Source organism: Lutjanus erythropterus, chromosome 4, assembly GCF_056507025.1.
Source record: "Lutjanus erythropterus isolate fLutEry1 chromosome 4, fLutEry1.hap2, whole genome shotgun sequence".
Lineage (NCBI taxonomy): Eukaryota > Metazoa > Chordata > Actinopteri > Lutjaniformes > Lutjanidae > Lutjanus > Lutjanus erythropterus.
Window position 1 is genome coordinate 16,560,350 of NC_139320.1, and position 17,709 is coordinate 16,578,058.

Genomic DNA, 17,709 nt, shown 5'->3' on the forward strand with positions numbered 1-17,709 from the left:
GAGTGGACATCTTTCACCACACACATCAGATTATAAAGCAGATACTCTATACAGGTAGTTTCTGCACAACTATAATCCTCTCAACACTTAAAGGCAATGAGACAGAAAATGGATTTAAAATTATATGATCATCTGTTAGATGATCAAAAATAAGTTAGTGAGTGAATTTTAAGAAAAGATTGAAACTTCAGCTCAACTACTTCTATACTGACTATGACAGATATTTAAAATTGGTGCACATGAAATATCTGAGATTATGGTGATAAAAAAAAAAGGTTTAGAAATTTACTGAACTCAGTGCATAAAGAAAATGACAACATATTAATTTCACAGTTAATACTTCCCTATTATGTCTGCCAGTTAAGACAGACAGAGAGATTTCTGCTCCAGTGTCCAGGATAGTATGAATTAAATCAATCATCACTGTACATTTTAATAGTGGAGTGAGGAAATGCAAATGTGGCCTCTTTTTGATAATTCAGTATAAATTAATGAATATGTGGTGGGAATACTCCCAGTAGTGCAGGGGAACATGTGTGTAGAGTGAATGCAGCCTGACTCCTCCCTTGGCCAACTTCCTAATCAGGGCAAGGCAATAAATGCAACCTGTAGGGGTTTGTTCTCCCCTTCCTGCCTCCTGCCCTGGCTGCCCCTGTTTGTTTGAACCAGGTACGTGCCAAAAAGCCCCTTTTTATGCACAGTTTTACCTGTATTGCAGCTCCTGTTTGCTTCAGCAGGTGTAATATGTTGGCTGGCCAGATACAAGTTTTGACTCCATTCTTTCAGGTACTCCTGAAGACCTTCAATTACTCACTGCTTTAATTATTGTTTTGCCCTTTATTGTTTAACTATTAATCCGTGATTTAGGTTTTCCCAGTTTTGCCTGCTATTTCAACATAGTAGCCTTTGGTGAGCTCTATTAGTCCAGTCTTTAGTTATTTTGTAATTTGGCTAAGCCAACTGGGATATGTTTGTTTTCTTAATCATTTTGTGAGTTTCTTTATTTCAGGAGTGGAGAGCCATATTGGTGAGAGGCTAGGCACCCGTGGTGAGGTCCCTTCACTTTTGCATGTGAGAAGTTGCACTGGGACACCATAGACTGCACCACTTTTGTTTGAGGATTGCTGTGTCGTTTTCTGTGCCCACTTGTGGTGAGTAGTGGTAGCACCAAATGGCTCTGCTCAGTTTCCTAGTTTCTTTAGTTTTGCTTTTGTTGGGCTGAGTTTTAACTTTTGTATAATTCATTTTTTTGGATTTATATTGAGGCCCTTTTAGTTATTTCTTGTTTATTAATCTTGTTCCTCCTTTTCAGCAGCTCTGCTGCTTTAATCATGAGAACACGTCTCAGCCTCTTAATCAGTAATGAACCTGTGTGCCTTACCACTTACCTTAAAAAACAATATTCAAGGTACCTTAAATTGTTTTCTGGGGTGAAACTCCCCAGGTGGTGTTGTCTGGCTTACTCTTTATTCTACCTTTATTGACACCACTATGCCATACCAGCCCCACTAAAATTTACCTGCCCACTCACCACAAATACAAGAATGGAAACCGAGATAAATTTAAAGTGAATTTGCAGACAATCTAAACTAAAGCTCTATAATCCTGTCAAATATACAGATGTCAGAGTATATGAGGTGAGGGAGAGCAGGCAGGCCTCCAGCCGGGGGCTTTAATATGCAGATGAGCCAGGAGGAGGAAGATGAGAAACCAAGATCAAACACCAAGCAGTGGTCCTCTCCTCACACTGACTGAGAGTGAAACTGCTGCAGGAATAGAGACTTATTCAGTGTGGAGATATCATCAACACACATACAGCCACCTCAGTCTTTGTGTATCTCTCTCTTCATCTTTGGTTTGAAAAACATCAGCTGAGATTCAGATCAAAACCAACAAGACACTGGAGATGTTAAAGGTATCAAAACATGATGCTGGAGGAGAAAATAAAATATATCTTGATGTGGTTTGGTGTGGTTTCATGTGTTGTTCTTCAAACGCAGAAATTATGACAGTTTTCTGAACAGTTTCATTGCATATAATACTGATACTGCATCATGAGTGTTGACAACAATGAGCCAACAGAATTAGATTCAGCTCCCTGAGGCTAAAACAGGTTGAGTAACTGCTCAAAATCCTGATAAATAACACAGAAACTGTCCCAATTATTATGATAAACATTCATGTGGGGGAAGAGAAACATTTGAACTCAAACACGTTATTTTCTGCAAGTTGAAAAGCTGCTTTCACACGAAAAAAAAACTGAAGACTTTAACAGTAAATTTAAAGCATTTTTACATTTTAATGTTGAGATGAACAGTGAATCACACAGTTTGACCTCCACCATATAAAGGTTGACAAGTTATTTTCACTTTTATCACTTTTATCTTTTTTCTTAGACTTTATGAATTGTGACCAGTAATTTTCACACAGTGGTAAAATGTCTTTGGTGGATACAGTGTATTGAATCTAATCACAGACTGTAAAGTTGCTTTGCTCAAAGTGCTCAGAGACTTAAAAGATTTTTACTTTCAAGTTGGTTTGTTTGTTTGCCTGACAGATAATATGGAGAAACAAAAATTAAAGTGATAAAACCAGGAGTTCATTGGAATGAACTGATGACTGTGATAATGATGATAACACTAATTTAAAAAATTGAACAGTTATATTATTATAATAAAGACAACAGCTACACAACAGTTTAGTTAAATGGCTCTTTATTTTTTTTTTTATTATTTCCACTGTCAAATCACATCATTGAAGTCTACACTAAATCTTTCTAACAACCACCTGCTTCTCTAAAAGCAATATCCACTTGGCTCATAAACAGCCAAAAACACACATGAAAACAAGACGATGCTGAGTATAACTGCTATTATTGATTCTCTTTCACTGTGTAAAAGAAAATAAACAAAGAAAAGAAATAACTGAATCCACCAGCTGTCCTTTAAAGACTCTTTGGAGAGACCTTCAGGAATGAAAAAAGTCTTACAGCTGAGCCAGTTGTCCACAGATGATCAGGAATTTGTGCTATAAAGCCTCGCTGCCATTCACTGTCTGAAAATGTTCTTTTCACATGAATTATGTTTTCAACTGTCAGCTTCATTGAACAGACAATCAGCACCATGAAAGAGTCGTCTTGATGAGAATAAAGACGGACGAGACAGAGTTATATTCAAATACTCACAAAAGGAGACTTTACTGTTGAATGCTCATTATCTGGTGCCTCACAAATTGTTTTCCCTGCAAATCTTATGATTTCAGATATGACAACACTATCTGCACAAACAGGCCTCTCATAAACCACAGTGATTACGTCTATCAACGCTCAAATATTCAATCTATTCTAGTTCATGGAGAAATCAATTTTCAATCACTTTAAAAACAAACCAAAGCTGTGGAGCTTAAATCTCACAATGTCTGAATAAATTTGATTCATTATGGGTTTCAATTTGTAAAACAAAAAGCTGCTCAGAGCCATTTAGAGTGTGTTATCATGTCTCTCTCAGAGAAAGGATTAAAAATCTTTTGATTTACTGACCAGAATATATTTCTGTTGACACAGTGACTGTATCTAATTCATCTGAAGGAAACATATAGGCGCCTCGTTCTAAAGGACTCAGTCTGAACCACAGTAACACACCCTGCTGCAGCACACAGCCTAATCCACTACAAAGCTTTCTGCAGCAGACAAACAGAAACCTTTCCAGCTGATCGGTGACAGCGAGGAGGGAGCTGTTAAACCTGCTCAACTGTGATGAAGAACTGAAGTGACCCTCCTCTTTGTCCACTACAATAAATACATCCTGGAAAAACTCCAGAGGAAAATCATTTTTGTTATTAGAAATTCAGGAAAACTGTGATATTAATCAATTTTGCAATTTTGCAATAAACAACAAACAACATGAACCGACTTTTAAATCCACAAAATTCACTGGAATTAATACCAAGTCATTTACACTGTGTGATTCTTTAACAGCTTCCACTGGTGTTTTAACAAACTAATGTGGATGTAACCTAAGTTGTGATGATTCCTGCAGACAAAACAGTGATCACATGAGCTGCAGTCAAACCACAGGCTTCTTAAACTTCACTAACTGATCGTCTCTCTTCATTTATTCCTCCAGCAAAAACATTGTGACTTGACAATATTCGTTTTAATTCCTCTCATCTGTCCGCTCTTTTCTCCATCTCTGTCTTGTCTTCTCTCCTCTATCTCTACTCACTATTCTTCTGTCCTTCATTTTATGTCTCTCTCTCATCTGTTGTATCCTGTCATCCTTGTAAACAACACAATGACAGTAGAGAACACCCTCTCACAATGTTTGTGTTAAATTATCTCTGCTGCCACAATAACAGATGAAGACTAGGCAGTGTGTAGCAGGGAGACATTTAGATCAAATGGAGACCATCTGCTGAAAGTGTTTAATGACATCATGTGTGCCATCAATAGAAAACAGTACTGTGTAGCTTTATTTATTGACCTGATAAAGGCTTTTGATCTTGTGGACCACTGCTTCTTGCTTGATAGGTTCAAGGACATCGGACTTACAGAGGAATGTCTGGCATGGTTCAAAAGCTAAACTTCTGTGGTCGTGTACAGTCTGTGTGGGTTTCCTGTCCGGCCCACTGTTCCTGTCCACAGATGTTCCTCAGTGGACCATTCTAGGTCCAACCCTATTCAAGCTCTACATATATAATGTTGTTCATGCTGCAGGCAGCTCTCACATCTATCTGTATGCTGATGACATAATTTTGTACACATCTGTGGCCCTCTATACACAGAGGTTGCCTGACATGATTTGATGTTGATGATTTTTTTTAATTTTTTTTACACAGCTGAAAACAAATATGAAATAGTACAAGGATGCAGATACCTGACAGTGTAAGCCGCAATAGAGGAGAGAAACTGCTTTTCAAAACATAAAGATTCTGGTACAAGCTATAAAAGTTCTGAGAGCTGAACATAAAGACACTTTAAGAAGCATCTTTCTCTCTGGTCTCCTCCACATGCACAAGCTGAGTATCGCAACACTTGCTTGTTCGAGTTGGAGACAGAAGAGTCATCATGGCTGAGGGCGCTGAAACTGATAATGGAAATGCAATTTGGCGTGGTGAGGTTTGTTTCAGCGCAGCTAAAAGTGACGGTGGAAAAGACACACTAATCCCTCCTTGACTTCCCTGCAACCCAGCTTCACTAATATCCAATATTCCTTCTCCAACCTTCACTTCATCTTAAATACAAACAAAAGAAAATCTATGGTCTTCAACCAAAACTACAATAAGTTGCTTGCCCTTGCATAATCTCCTCCTATAAGTTAGCGGCCAAATTTGTCATCTCCTATAAATATCTGCTCGGTCCACAGTTCACTCTCCTTTTAAAAACACACTGCTCTCCAAATGGATGAGACATTATCTTACTTTGTGGGGACTGCAATATTGATATTAATAAAAAAGTGTTTAAGGGGCTTTGGGTCTGTGCAGGAGGTTACATGAAACATGCAGTTCATACTTCATTTGGACACTATGATCCTGAAGATTCAGCTGCTTTCCAGGAATAATACTTAATTTTCTCATTCTAAAATGATTTACTTTAAATTAAAATTAAAATACTAATAAAAAGTCTCATCTGTAGAATAACTGAAGAGAGTTTGAGCGACAGAAAGCAGAGAAGACTGGGGACATTTTCTGTTTCACCACCTATAATTCACTGTAGTTTCTAACTTTTTAAAAAATATATATATATTTTTATTTTTTGCACAATTAAAAAACAAACACGCAAAAATCAACCAGCTGCATACATCAAAATTGAAACAGAGACAAGGTTGGACAAGATGTAAGCAGAACAAAATGTAATGCTACCTGCTGGAAATGTATTATCATATTATATTATTCAACAAATTAAATTACAGTATGTTATCTTATGTTTGATCAGCGTGTTTCCAGCCTTTTCAAGCTTAATTTTAAATAAATGTTGTACCCTGGACCCTTTGAGAGGAAAAGTGATTTTCACAGATACTTGATATGAAACACGAGCAATTTACAACAATCACTTAACTCAGTTGGAAAGTCATAATTAATGAATCCACATCTTATTAAGATGAAGAATTCCTGTTAATAAACCTCAGTAATGAGAACAAGAAAGTCATTGTGTTCTTCAGATGAATCGACAGCTCTTTCATGTGCAATTTATAATAATGTGTTAACATTCTCTGGACATGTTCATAGTTTTGCAAACCGTTGTTGAGATCTTTAAAAATAGTTTCTATCTTTCCAGCGCAGCTTCTGTGATTATGTAAAAGTCTTGAAGATGGTTTGGTTAGAGTGACGCTCACATCTCTGAGTTCAGTGTGAACTCGAGCTCAGCAGTCGTCTTCTAAGACAGAAATAACCCTGCAGCGAGTGAGGATGACAACCCACTGAAAAGGCACAGTTTTACTCTCCTATAGTCTAATGGGATTATCAATTCAGATGCTTAAAATGAGAATCATATTATCTGAGTCTGAAGTAGCTGCTAGAAGAGACATTTCAACAAAGAGCACATCAGACTGTTCAGTTCAGAAAGAAGATGAAGGATTGATTTAGTTTTTAGACAGAGTTATGAGTTATGAAGGTTTGGCCTCATCTACACATGTAAACTGTCATAACAGTGAAATACCCCAGGTGGGGGTTTGAGTGGGGGCATCATCAAGTGCCTTGGGCACATGAGTGGGCAGGAAGCAGGATGACAGCTCTCTATTTTTAGGTACAAAAGCTTTTATGAAGGAATGATGGCGCCTGCCTTTTTGCCATCATGGCATTGGCTTCTGTCCCAGCTGTCATTTTTGGGAGAAACTCATCACTTTGCCTCCACAAAGGGGCCTAATTGAAGAAATGTAGCAGGTTATAGTGGATTTCTGCTGCTTTGTTTGAGGGCTGCTGCTCTTCACCCAGCAGTCAGTGAAGGGCTGCAGCACCTCATCAAACATTTTGGCTTTTGGCTTCTAAGAAGCACAGGGACTTCTGTATGAAATGAGCTGTGAAATGAGCTGCAGGACACAGATGAGGCCACATTCTTCCTGAATTAATGAATAAAGCATTTATTAATGTTTCATATGCTTACATTGTGAAGTCAATGAATTTGTCATGGCCATAACAGTGCTTCCTGCTTTCTCCTGTTATGGGCGTAGTGTTCCTTGTCTGGTCTCCTGGCTCCTCCCTGCTCTGCTCCTTCCACACCTGGCAACAACTGGTTTATCAACACTCCCAGTCTGCTCACCTGGATCTCATCAGTGCTTCAGTACATCTAACGCTGGTCTGCTCACATCTTCATTCAGTCTACAACGTGTAACAGCTCAGACCTCGAGTTTTCTCCAGTGATCTATGTTTCCCAGAGTCGTGTCTGTGTTAATGGTGTCTTTACCCTCGTGCTTTAGGACCACGCTCATCTCCCTGCCTGCATTCCTGCCTGCCTGTGTTCAACCTGCTATCTCTCAGTCATCTCAGACCCCAGTAATCCAGACAATCTTCACTGCCCTCTTCCCTTCCCCTTCCACCACTGCAATAAACCTTGGGTTGTGTTTTGTCTGTGTCATGCATTCTGGTCCCTCTATCACAAACCGTAACAGAATTATTCATTAGATATTATGCAGGTACACCAATTCCATAACAGGTATCATTTGCACCTATGACATTTCTATTTATTATTTTCGTCCGGATATGGAATATCAACAGTGTCAAAATAACTAATGTGTTGCCAACATACAGTAAGTCAGCAGGCAGTACTGATTCACTCCAGAACTCCCCAGGGTGTCTCTTAAACATGATGTTCACATACAACAAACAGCTAATTTGCATTGGCTGACAGTTTTCAAAGGAAATGTCATGCTGGTTGGTCAGTCAGCCCTTTCTGAAGACTGATTCTGAACAGCCAGACATTTCCCTTCAATACAATACAGTGTCAAACACCAAAGTTGTTTTCATTATTGGCCTAGAAAGACTCTGATGTTTGAGTTTCTCACTCTACTCTTCAAAGTGTGGAGGAGAACCTACGGTGGCTGCAAAACACACTAAAAAAAAGCACAAAGCCCTTTTTTGAGCCAGTGTTCGGTTTGTACGGTCAGGACTACTGTAGAAACATGGAGGTGTAACATGGCGGCCTCCTCTGAAAATACAGACGTCTCATTCTAAGGTAACAGAAACACAATTCTTATTTTAATGGAATTATACATAAAACATGTATCTGACTATTATATTCAATTTCTACCATTTCCTGACAATAAATCCCTGTAAATCTTACACATGGGACCTTTAAATTGATCTTAATGTGGTCATGCTGGTAGCAGACTATGGTACAGGCAAGCATTTTTATGTGTTAAAATAAGAAATTGCTCCATGTGTGAAGTGTCCATCTAAAGCACAGAGTGAACACTTCCTCTGTGTCTGATATGAGATATGAGAGTCATCTGATCACTGAGTCTAAACTCAGAGCAGAGAGCTGAGGATGGAGAGACAGCATGTATCAGAAACAGCAGCACAGAGAGAACCTGGAGTCTCTTCTCCTCGGGTTGAAAGGGAGAGGCTGCTCTCTCATGCTAACACTGCCAAGGCCTTGGAAGAGAGTGTGAGTGTGTGTTCTGTGTGTTCAGACAGATGGAGATAAACGATGAAGCCTGGACAGAACTAGTCAAGAGGGGCTCAGCTTGTTCTGTCTCCCCATGTGTAGTGAAGACGTAGTGGTGCCGGGAACTCAAAAAACAGATGGGTAGAGAGAAAGTTAATCTCTGATGTAGCAGGTGGACACAAGGGGACACAAAAAGAGAGACAAAGAGACGAAAAGAAAAAGACACAGAGTTTGAAACTGACATGCAAAAAACAAAATAAATTAATACAGAAATAAAGGAGGGCATAAAAGGCTATGAAGTGGAAATAAATAAGCGTTATGTGAAGTAAAGCATGTCAAGAGGAGGGATTCTTACAGATTGAAACACATCTCACAGCACATCTGTATTACTGAACTGAGACAAAGAGGCAAATAAGCGTTTGACCCTCAGAGATTCTCCCTCCAGTGAAGCAGATCACAGCTACAAACACACCTCAGTGACCAAGACTGAGCCCCGACACTGTAAAATACAAACTAAAACACTGCTCACCATTTACAGCAGACATGAAACTCATTATAAGAACAATATGTCCAGCAAATGCAGTACATGTCTTTAAGTGGGGGGCAGTGATGGGCACCAGTTCAATCCCCTGACAGAAAGGATAAATCTGGCAGGGGGGGTAGCACTACTTTCCCCTCCCTTATTATCATTACCCTTGAGCAAAGCCCTTAAACGTGTTCACAGCTCCAGAGTAAACTGAAATATTCCTTTGTAAAACTCCAGTATTATTCCACTATCAAAGACTTACACTTTGTCTAACATGCATTTCAATGAGACGTGATTACAGCAGCTTTGATTTCCTCCAAATCCTGCTGATTTAATTCAGATTCTCAAGTCCCAATCAAACCGTTTTTTAATTTTCTTTCCTCACAGGAGACGAAGAGAAGAGACGCAGACGCAGACGAAAAATCCCAGGAACAAGCTGTGTGTCAATGTGTGTGAAACCAGAATACTGTTCTGGTCTGGATAGAAGACAGAAATTCCACTTAATGACTCTTTACAGACCCGACAAAATGTCACAGATGACTAAAAATGGTCTTACTAATTTATTTAAGCTATGCACCAGTGACACCTTGATATCATTCTCTGTCCTGTACTGTCATGAACTATGACACAACACATCATGATGCAAATTGAAACAAACCTCATCAGTTTTGAACTGTGACATTTATTGTAGATTCACGAGAGCTCGGCTGTGACAACCTGAGAGGACGTGTTGATGCATTTTGTAGAGGCTGATGATTTTTATGACACAGTCATTTCAGTTTGATAACACAAATAACTTGATAACTTAATAACTGAGGGGCTTCTTGACACACACAAGTTGTTCACTGCAAATTTATCATTTACATTTAGGACATTAGTGGATGTTTTTATATTATGAAAATATCAAAGTGTGTGTGTGTGTGTCGATGCATACCTTGTGGTGTACAACGATGGCTGCAGCTGGTGCTGGTTTGACTGACAGCTGCTCCAGATGTGTTCAGACCAGCTTGTTATCCAGTAGCTGTTCATTATAAACTCCACTGTTCCGACTCTACAGCCTCCATCTCCTCCACCTGACTTCCTCAAACTCATTTCTAAACTCTCCTCCTGTCAGACAGCCGTCTCTGCCTCAACAACATGCAGTGCAGTTTCTCTCTACTAGAGTTGGGCAATATGTAAAAATTTTCTCAGTGCTCATCGTCAGCCCATCCATTAGCGATTGGCGATATCATCATCCCCACTCCCACCTCCTCCCGTCCTCTCAGGTCTCAGCTGGGAGATGTGTGCAAGCAGCCCATCATCGATAGACAATATATTCGTCCAATCGCCCAACCCTACTCTCTACTGTGGATTCTGAGGGCCAAAACCAACATGTTTAAAGACTAGACAGAGCTTTATCAACAGATCATCAGTGATTGATCAGTGATGGAAAAACAGTTTCGCGACCCCCTGAAGTCTAAAGTGCTGCACTGCAATTTATGTAGACTCACATTAAGTGGAAGCTACAGGCAATTACATAATATATATGTAAATGACTGCAACTACTTCTAATTCTGATCTTAGCTGATAATTCAGAGTTGAAGCTCAGATGAACAGAAAGTGTCTGAACGCTGCAGAAGAACTGAGGTGTAAAAGTGAAGATAAGAATGTGACAGAAGCTGAATGATTAATGTGGTTTATCTAACCTGCTCACAGTGATCACGGCTGCTCTGACATTTCTGCTCTGTGCTCAGAACTGAAACCCTCCAAGCAATCAGAGATTAATGAGCACATTAGCAGCTCTCACTTTGACTCTGGACACAATAACACACTCAGACATTTGGTGTGAGAAGAAGACGGCAAAACCTTCAGAACCAGCAGGTAAAAAATACAACAAAACACAGAAGTGAATAAAAACATAACAAAAGAAGAAGAAGCAAAGACACTGCGGACATCACTGAAACTAAACACTGTAATTTGATAATTCAGGAATAACATTCAGCAGAATTAACAGCAACTCAATTAAAAAAACTAAAGACTATGATTATATATATATATATATATATATATATATATATATATATATATATATATGGAGAGAGAGAGAGAGAGAGAGAGAGAGAGAGACTGAGAAGAAGTCTGTCATCCAGAAGTGTGTGTGTGTCTGTCTGTCTGTGTGTGTGTGTGTGTGTGTGTGTGTGCCTGTGCCTTTATTTGCAGGTTTCTTCTCAATCTGTCACAGTCTGTCAGCAGGCCAATTACAAACTCATTATTGTCAGATTAAAGTGTCAGTGTTCAGTGATCTTATTAAAGTTGATGAGTGAAGAAATTAAAGCTGCTTCACATATGGAATTAGAAAATGAATCACTGATTTTGTGTAAAGAAAGAGCTGAAATTAGCAGAAATAAAAAAGAGAGAAATGACTGAAAACTAGAATAAAAGGCACATTATGGTGTAACTTCAGTAATTCTCATTATAACAAATGCCAAGTCATGTTTCTCACTTAGATTACAGTTTAATACAGCAGAAGAAAGTTGATATGTTAAACAGCGTAGCCAAGTCAGACCAGAAGGAAGCTGAATACATTCAGTAGTGCTGCCAAGCACAGCCAAGTACTTCTAAATCCAAATGTGTTATGTCTCTAATGATACTTTGAAATATCATTATTCATTTTAAATCAGAGAAAACCTCCTCAAAGAACTACACTTTCCATCCTTGATAAATTACGGCTTTCTCTTAAGAAAAAAAAAAGATATTTGTTGAAACTTTTCAACCAATAAAGCTTCTGATAAATCCTACAGGCTAACAAAAGGCCAGTTTGAGTGTCTTCTGGGATTTATGTTTGCTGAGCTGTCTGGTAACAGACAGTGTATTTCTACCATCAGCAGCATTCAACAAGAGGCAGAACTGACTGTAGAAAAGGCTCAGAGGGACAGCTGCAGATGAATCCTTGTCATTCAGCTGATAATAAAAAGTTGTTCTGTTCATTTTGTGAATCTTTACTGTGAAACAACGTGACTGTTATTCACAGTGATGGAAATCAGTTACATGAGACTTAGTGAAAAGTCCAGGCAGGACTGATTACTGCTGAGTACGACTGCAGGAGGCTCAGTCCAGCTGCACTGACAGAGCTCCTCTGGTCTCAGTCAAATTCAAACTGGAGGGAAGAACACAAACAAAGCTGAGGTCAGTGTTGTAGAAAGAAAGAAAAAGGTTCAGAATGTGCTAAAATTTCTAACATTTCTGCTCCGTTCAATTCCAAACCTCATCCAGAGATTTTAATGAGACAACAATGATAACAAGGATCAATGGATGGTGCTGGAGTTTGGTAATGGTTGTAAAAATCCTTAATTTTACTGATAATTGATAAAGCGCTCTGTTTTTGAATCCTCAAGCAAGGCACTCGACCTAAGAGCTTTGGTAAACATCCAGCTGAGGAGATTCATTGATTTTAAAAGGTTCATTTAACCTTTTGGTTTATACTTGAAGATGTTTGAAGGTAATTAAAGAAACAGGGAACAAAAAAGAGATTATAAAATGCTTTCTGAAGACAATAAGCTTCTCATGTGTTTGGCAGTTACAATCATTTGTTTTCCCTGAGGACATTTTAAATGTCTCTCAATAAAACAAAGTATCCAGTGATCGATACAGTCAGCAGTGCTTTGTGTGGCTGTAATCCAACCAGTTCTATATTTAGAGTCTCACAGTCACACTGAGCCTGAGATAAACACCGACACTGACAACAAACTGATCCTGGGTCAGAAGAACAAGACTGAGTCAAACATGTTTTCTTTATGCATTACAAAAAAAAGAGGCTACTGAGTCCACTCATCTTATGAAATTGTGTGTGTGTGTGTGTGTGTGTGTGTGTGTGTGTGTGTGTGTGTGTGTGTGTGTGTGTGTGTGAGAGAGAGAGAGAGAGACAGCTAATGTGTGTGTTATTCAGCATGAAGGCAGCTGCCAGTGACTGAAAAAACAGCATCATTTAGCAGCTTGGCAGCCTCCATCTGAGATGATGAAAGAAGAATATTTAATATACATTTATTCTTCTCTTCAGCTCTTCCTCTGTCCAGCTCAGACAGTTTGTCCACCTGCTCTCACATCTCTCTGGTAGCTTTGATGACAGAGTAACTGACAGCAGCTTCAACCTCCAGAGACACACCAGGGCTAATAGTTGTCTTTGTGTCCCTGAGGAGGACATAACTCTAAAACACACAAACCTGCTGGTCCTGGAGGAGACAACTGAGCTCAGTGCAAATCTCCATCTGTCCTCTGGTCTCTGGTGGTCAGACAGAAGGAGGCTGACCAGGTAACATGTATGTAGCTTGTACAGGTGCAGAAACTAGACCTGTTGTTTTGCCAAAAACTGACACGCCCTCCCACAGTGTTCCAAGCAGATTGTGCAAATGTCTTTGTGCAACGTATGTTTTTGTGCACAGCATTACTTTTATATCAGAGAAACTCTATTTTTTAAACACTCAGGGAACATTAAGGGGGAACTTTTATGAAATCTTTTCTGAAGATTCAATTAACCTTCTAAAAACGCACAGGAGATATTACCAAGACATTACCAAGACAAAATTAAGTATTTTAATTTCCAGGAAACATTAAAGGGAAACATTCAGGTGACTTCCCTGGAACATTCAGTCAGACTCCCAGGAATGTAGCGACGCCTGCGAGCTAGTTCAGGCAGTCAACTCGAGCTGCACCGCAATCACATGTAACAAGCCTCACACTCTGTGGTACATACCAAATGCACCCTGCCAATCTGGCTGTCTATTTAAACTGCTAAAACCTCCCATCTCTCCCTCTGCCTGTCAGTGCCATTGCTGCCTTGCATCAGCGTAACTGCCTGTTCATTCAGCCCCAGCATCCACCTGCAGGCTCTGACAGGAGGTCCAAGATTTGCATAGATACCAACCCCTAACTATGTTCTGCTGCTGCAATAAACATTCTTAAATGTGAGTTATCTGACTGACATGTTCTGATGATGTAACAGTCAGATTGATTTTATGTCAGAAAAAACATTTTGAGAATCAACTTTTACTTGCTGGCTGATGCTGCTCTCACAGATGTTACAAGAATCAGTGAAGCAGAACAAATAGTCTCCGATGTTTACGAGAGCAGAAACAAGACCCACTTCACTTTCAAACAATTAAAACCAACAAGTGACTTCTGGGTTTACACTCCAAACATTCAGCTCTAACAAGACACTGAGGGGAAACTAGAAACGCATGTCTGCAGTGACAGGAGGTTGTGGAAAGCCTGAGTTACAGTGCAACATACTTATTTATTTATCAAAAACCACACTATAACTGCCAACAATACCTTAAGAAAATGACACGCGGCTCAGTTTCTTTAACTTGTCTTACAGTTGTGGTGTCTCAGCCACAGAGGAATCATCACTTGTAAACATCTGGATAAATGATGCAGCAGTTGGTAATTTGTTCTGGTTCAAAGCAAAACATAGATTTGTGTTTGAACGTATGAAAATATTTCTGTTGAGTTTTGTGGGAAATTTCATGGAAGTTCACTCCTCTCTTGACATTAATACATCAGTTTGTGGTGAATGGTGGATTGGAAATACACAGACTGCAAACGATGCAGCCAATCTGGCTGTAATGGAGTCATTATGGTCATAACAATAAAATGATACAGCTGTTGCAGTGAGAACTCTTCCTTGATCCCCTATCCCAGGGGTGTCAAACTCAATCACAGAAGGGGCCAAAATTTAAAACACAGTCTAAATCGCGGGCCAAACAGGATTAACATTTATTAAACAGTCTAAAACTGACTATGTTTTATTCAGAAATATGAATTATTTAAAATAATTTTTTTCTTCAGCAATAACAAAGGAAAACGAGAATATTTCAGCTCAGAATATTTAAGCTCACATATCCAGGTGGGGGTTACATTTGAAAATGCTTGCTTTTTGTCTGGACACAAGATATCACACACTTTAATCATGCAAACCCTCAATGGCCTTGCATTTGACATAAAAATATGCTCATATAATAATATTACAAACCCATTAGCCCATCAGGTACAGATGAACATATTGACCTGCTCAATTTAACATTAAGGCCAAAACACACTGAGAACTTCAATAGAAAAGTCAACTGTAGCTTCTATGGTGCACTGCAGGCTTCAGATTTAAAATCTAACACCACAGAACCAGCTGTATTTTAGGAAAAGGTTAAACTGCACACTGACACACACTGAGGAGATGAAGAGGAGAGACAGAGTCTGGACTCTTCATCATGACTTACAATGATGCAGCAATTAAGTATTTAAAAGTACACAAATCAGACTTGGAGTAAAAAAAATCCCACACCACAGAAGTGTACATTTATATTATGATTCATGATCATAAAAAGTTTTTTATATCAAGTCGACACATCTGTCCATATTTTCTCTCTCGCTCTATCCCAACAACACGACCTCGTCAGCTCTGTAAATACCTCAAAGAGCTCCAAGACAAACCAGCCTGAAGGACAAAGAGTTCACAGCAGATCAGGATCTGGACTGATCAGTTAAGTATTATTTTGTCTTATGTCTGTGGACACCAGGGACACACAAAATGCATAGAGATGCAGAAATGTAAAGATCCTTACACAAATAAGAATCATATTAAACACAAAACACTGTAATTAGAGTCTTTCTGTATGTCTCTGATCCTTCAGCTCTGGTATAATGTTGATGTATGTGGGAAAGTAAAGAAATTTACATATTACTAAAATAAAATTGGGTCCCTTTGCGTCCCTGACATCACAGAAACTATAATTACTTGTAAAATATGTCTTAGTTGAGACATTAGGGTCTCATAAATCTGAACAAACAAACTCCTTGCATATTCTGTTCATCCACTCGGCTAAAAATATTCAGTTTCACAGTGTACAGCCATAAACAAAATGCATCATACGAGCTGCTCCACACAGACCTGGAGGCATTTGAAGCAGACACATAATTACATTCATCAAAGGCCAAATGCACTTTCTTATTGTCTCATTCTTCAGAACGGCTGAGAGCTCTGCAACATCTAAACAACAAATGTGTGTCCCACTTTACTCCAACGCAGCGGTCCAATAATTTCATTAGTGCTTCATGACCGTGTAATTTATTAGAGTTATATTTAACAGGATCCAGTTTTCAAGGAAACAGAGAGCTTCGCTGAAATGATTCTGTTTTTGAGTGTAGAGCAGCTCATGAGTTCAATCTCAGGAAGTCAAAAACCATCAGAGAGGCTGAAACAAAGAGTTCATTCTTCAATCTAACAGCCATCAGGAAACAATGAGGACATTTAAAGGACTGACTGATGCAGCTTCTATTTGTTTCCTGTGTCCTCTTCTATGTTGTCAATAAAAACAGTCTGTCAGACTCTACCTTACTGACAAAAAATCATGTTTTACTCCTTAAGTTCGTCCTCTCAGACTGACTGAGGCCGAATCCTCAACAGCTACAAGAATTCAGAGTCACTGAAGCAGAACATCACTGTATTTGTTTAGAGCTGCAGGAGAAGCAAGACAAGAACATGTTAACACTCTGCTTCATCATGAAAAACTAAAATATCTGACATTTGATATTTGGAAAAAAAGGTGTCATTGCATCTCTGCAGATTTCACCTATGAATCCTTTTTCTACTTGTAGTTGATGGATTTCACTGGTGAAATACATCACATGCAGCTCAGTTCACTGACTGAGGCTGCTGCTTGTTATTTAACTGCAGTCACCTGATCTTCACATAACAAAAGGACTGTGTGCTGATGTGACAGGATGCTCGGAGATGATCTGTGTTTTAGAGCTTGATAGTATTTGAGTGGACTTCATACATTGAATGAAAAGCGTCTTTACATTTTGCAATACATCACTAAACCAAAAAAACTTTGACTGCTTTATAGTTGAATTTCTGCCATTGAATATTATTTACAGATAAAGAATAAAAGATCTACAGGACATTTCCCATGGGATTTAATGTGATTTGTTGTAAGTGGTACTGTGTGATATAATGCCTTTTAATGTTTAAATGTGCTGTATTGTCCAGCACAATGATTCATCCATCATATAAACCTCCAGAGATTGAGACTGACCCAGGAACACAAATCTTTGTCAGATCTGTACTCTTATAGTGCTCGAGGCCTCAGGGGGAACATTTTAAAGATGAAATACTATTGTCTGTGAGAGAAAGAGAAGGCCATGAATCACTGAAAACAACAGTGTCATGGATGAATAGAGGTCAGTGAACACCGTCTTTTGACTGTGAAGTTGTGTTTTAAAGAATAGAAAAAAGAAAAAATAATATCTAAACTCTACAAAGTAACACATGCTTTTGACCTGTAATCAGTTAAGTCAGAGTTTGCTGAACAACTTTTATGGTTAACGGGACAGATGGAGCAGAGAGGAGGAACACACACAATGACTGAAAATTAAATTGAATTTTCTCAGTGAGTAGTAAACATAAAAAAAGAAAACTACAACATTAAGTATCTGACCAAGTATCTGAACAAAGAGAGAGTGTCTGGTGGTTTGATTGAATATTTTTCTTGTTTCTCACATTTTTAGATTTACACTGTTGTGTTTTTGTATTGGCAAAATCTTCAGGTGACCT

At 38.8% G+C, this 17,709-nt stretch overlaps 1 long non-coding RNA gene across 1 annotated transcript; it reads left to right on the top strand.

Annotated features, from left to right (window-relative positions):
- Positions 1-7,100: 7,100 nt before the first annotated feature.
- LOC146328233 (uncharacterized) lies at positions 7,101-7,559 on the top strand. Its single transcript, XR_014769938.1, has 2 exons — positions 7,101-7,291; positions 7,413-7,559. It is a non-coding gene; the product is annotated as an uncharacterized LOC146328233 (long non-coding RNA).
- Positions 7,560-17,709: the final 10,150 nt, after the last annotated feature.